The following is a 4,513-nucleotide window of genomic DNA, read 5'->3' on the forward strand; positions in this document are numbered from 1 at the left end:
GACTTAAGAATTTCAATTGCTGTTGTGTCAAGGATCTCACAAAAACATCAAAAGGAAAACATTTTTATATTTAGGTGAGATGTTGTAAACTTCTTTGAAATTTTAAATGCAAGATACTTATTAAGTGATTTTATATTTCATTTATTTTTCTTACCCAGTGCTTTTTACATGATGCTTAGGTTTTTTTTTTTTTTTTTTGGAATCTTCTTTCTCATTTCCCCCACCTCAAATAATTTGATATATATCATTTCAAATAAATTAACGTCCTATCTCAGTGGACTCATCTGGCCTAAATAGAAAGTTCAAATTGTAATTTGTGGGCCGATTCAAGTGGCCTCCTCCATCCAAGATATAACATATGTTATTACACTTTGCACTACAGACATTAAAGAGTTATGAGCCTTCATTCTTATTGTTACCTTTTTAACTGAGGCTTGAATTGGCCTATATCTGTGATCCAGAGTAAAAGAGGTACCATAGAGTGGAATGTAAGAGACAAAAATATGGTGGAAATGGTACAGAAACTAGAGGTAGTATGGTAAAGATGTTTAAAATGTTATCAAAAGTATAGGTGTGTCTTTCTTTTTAAAAACCAGAAGTGAGAGAGAGCAAGCAAAAGAGACAAAGAGCAAATCCTAATTTCGCACTGCATTAGATGTAGAACTATATGTGAAAGGTGGTATGTAATCATATGTCATTCGTTTCACATTCTTACATGACCTCACCCTCTGACTATTTTTATAGAAATACTAACAAAGAGTCATATGTGTTTTAAAAAAGAACTAGGAATATTCATTAGGATGACTTACTTCTTTTGTAAATAAAAACCAAATTGGCTTAGTTAATAAATGCCTAGTAAGAGCCTATGTGTCAGGCAGAGAACCAGACTCTCTCTTACAGAAGACTTCTACAGTTCTTAAAATTTTGGTATAAATATTTTAACTGAGCTTAAATGTGTTAACAAATGTGCCTTTACTACTTTTCAATGTCATGTTACCCTAGATTTATAAACACCAAAAAGCATGGAATAGAAGAAGAAGGTCATATTTGGAATTGCAAAGGCCTAAGTCTAATTCTCAGCTCTAGTACAGGTGCCTCTGATTGTATTAATATGGGAATGAGTTATTAATGAACATGAAAGCTTAAATTTGCAAAATTTAGAAAAATAAATCTATCTGAAAATAGCTGATAAGTTTTAATCTCTTGAAAACTGATCAGGAAAGAATTGATATCAAGAAATCAACTTTTATGAAAAAGACTGTGCACATTTTAAATCAATGAGCTTTGTTACTAAATGAAAAACTACTTGTATATGCATGTGTGTGTATATTTATATATCTATATACACACACATACATATATATATATATATATACTGTGTATTTATATATAATCTTAGCTATTTTTATGGAAAGATTTACATAATTCACTAAGTTTAAAAGTGTAATAACATTCCAAATTTTTTCCTATGATTCATTTAAGATAACAGCGTATATTTCCATTGTGATTTACATGGGAAGAAAGACAGATCAGACTGTGCATAGGATATGAGGTGGCAGAGAGCAAAATGCATGAATAGAATATGCTGTCTCCTATGTCCCACTTTTCCCTTATGATATTGCAGCAAATTTAATCTTGCTAGTTTGAGATATAACATTTTAATTAGCATAGCTAATAATTTAAAAAACTGTTTTGGAGGCTTTTTATGTGATACGTAACTATGATAATATAAGTAAGAATTAGACACAGTTTATGCTTCAAAAACTTACAATCTCTCAGGCGAAGAAAACAGAAATACAGTAATGAATTAAGGAGATAAGTGTAGAGATCTTGATGTGCTAGGGTAATACAGGAGGGAGTCCCCCACCTAAAATACTTTAAACAAATCTGTAGCTATGTTAGAAAATCTCCTGTCCACAGGGCTCATATAGCTATCTTCCTATTCCCTGCCCTCCCTTTGATGAATAAATTTTATATTCTCTGAAGTGCTGACTGAGGCAATTTTACAAACCACTTTTTCTTAATTATAGCATAAGATTTGGATGGAATTAGTAACAGATGCCAGCTGCCAACTTTGGTTTCCTATGTAAAAGCCACTTGTTCTCGAAAGTTCTCCTCTTTCTAGGCTTGCTTGGTTTTTGTTTTCTGCCTGGCTTAAACTTTCCCATATGTTCTTAAAAAAATTAACTGCTTAATTTAAGAGTTGATTTATGTTGTCTGCACTGAATAGCTTATTATCTTTATCTACTTATCTACCTATTCTTTTTATGAAGTTTTACCAAACAAAATTCTAACTAGACTTTCTTTTAACCTTAACAAATACTCCATGTTCACATTTTTTTTTGCTAATGTTATTAAACAGATACCATCAAAGTTAAAAATAATTTATTAAGTTAATATTTACAGGACTTCTTTTATTCCAAAGTATTTTTATCTCTTAAAAAGATGGGCCTTTATGTTTTTCAGATCTAGTTTTATAGGTCTGCAACAGATTGTCTGTTGCTAAGCATTGCAGAAAAACTAATGTAACTTAGAGGGCACAAAGAGAAAATTATAAAATCCAGTGAAAGAAACATACAAATTAAATACATCTAAAAGTAGTAAGTTATAAGAACAAATTATGTTACTTTAAGCCAATAGTTCATTGTCTTCATGCTCTTTGATTATAAAATTATAATTTAAGTGAAAAATAATTAGGCTAGTACATGAAAATGAAAATAATTCTGAAAATGGTAGCCAGTTGCTTTTACTGCCAAGTGATAATTTATTTCTATTCTATAGATAGTCACAGGGAAAACACTATTGGGGAAAACATTGAAAACTGTTATATAGTTAGAACTGAAGATGATATGTAAATAAGTTTCACTGATGAATATTTTAATAACTGTAGACATTTTGTAAGAGAGTATGTTGATTGTACAATAACCACTTGCTGTGGACATTTCCAATAGGATAATATAATATTCACTCTTTCATGATATTAGGCAAGGAGAGATATTCTTGCAAGTCACTACCAATGGCAATAGACTATGAACATTGTCTACATAGAGAAGTCATGGATCTCATTTTTTGTCTTTCCTTTCTAGAAGTGACTGTCTCCAACTTGTCCTCTTTTCTATATATATATGTTCTTGTTTTTAAATTATCTTTTCTCAGAAACTTCACCATATATTCTTTCCTAGGGATATCAGTATGTCTTTGTCATTGTTTCTTTTACCTACTCTGGTATGTGACTCCACTGCTTACCCTGGGTCCTTCCAGCATCTCGACTGGATCCTGAACCTGACCTTCAAACATACGCTACTGACAGCACTTAATGCTTTACAAACAAGTGCCTTTCATATATGTTCAACCTCTGTTCTACTGTCTTAGACTTCTGTTTTTCACAATTACCATTCTTAAATAGGTAGTCTATCTTCACTGTTTCCACTTGTCTTTCAGGTGGAAAAGCTTGTGGAACTTGCTTGTGGAAAAACATGTTTACTCCTTACTCATTGCAATCCGGCTTCCTTCTGAGTGAATTAAATCCAAAATACTCTTCTTAGTTCACATCTAATATTTTAAATATGTGACATAATATGTGACACAGTATGACTAAAGAACAACCTGTCACTCAGCATGAAGGTCTGTTGAGAAAACAGACTACAGCTCACCAGAGGAAGTCAACGCACACTATTAAAATCAGCCAATTGAACTGCTTTATTCTAAATGTAAATATCTCAAATCTTGGCATCTATGATGATACACTAGTCAGTCTTTATTCATTAATGTATTCACTTAAAAGATATGAAGCCATTAGCATGCAGCAGGCATTATTACAGATGCTAAGGTATAAAGCTGAGAGTTGTATTGTCCTCACATTTGCGAGGGGGAAAAAGTACACAAATAATTGTAATAAAATGTGTTATACTATAATAGAGATATTTGCCATTACATTATGGTATCATAGAAGATGGGTAATTTATAAAAAAGCCTTTAATACAAATCATTGTTTCCAAGTATATAAAATCAACAAAAAGTATTCTACATAAATCTTTGTATTTAAAAGGAAATAAAAAATTGGCTTCTAAAGATTTGTGTATGAATGACATGAAATATCACTCACTCATTCTGAAAAATAGATAAGTATGAACAATTATTTTTAATCGTATTATTAGTTCTGATTAACATTATGCATAGAAATCATTCATCTTCATTGAAATTCATGAAACTGATCATTCAAATAACACTTCAAAACAAGAGTATTTGAAATTAGAAAATTTACAGAATTATAGATTTTTCAAGCTGAAAGAAATGTATAGACTATTTGGTCCAAACTCATCATTTTACAAAGAAGGAATTGATGCTCTGGAAGACACTTGCACACAAATTCTCTGAAGCATAACTGAAATAGAAGCGAGGCTGCTCTGCTGCAAGTGACCTTTCTACAAAAATACAAATTGACCAAAATAGTGTATCTATACTATGAACTGCTATTAAGGATGGAGTTCTTTTGTTGGTTTTGAGGTTTCTG

General features: G+C 31.2%; 1 protein-coding gene across 25 annotated transcripts in view; it reads right to left on the reverse strand.

The window, feature by feature from the left end:
* The window catches only part of PPFIA2 (PTPRF interacting protein alpha 2), a 485,005-nt gene that overhangs the window by 298,222 nt on the left and 182,270 nt on the right, over positions 1 to 4,513 (reverse strand). The gene's annotated exons all lie outside the window — the stretch shown is intronic.

Source organism: Sapajus apella, unplaced genomic scaffold (genome assembly GCF_009761245.1).
Source record: "Sapajus apella isolate SASKATOON/1434 unplaced genomic scaffold, GSC_monkey_1.0 scaffold2, whole genome shotgun sequence".
Taxonomy (NCBI): Eukaryota; Metazoa; Chordata; class Mammalia; order Primates; family Cebidae; genus Sapajus; species Sapajus apella.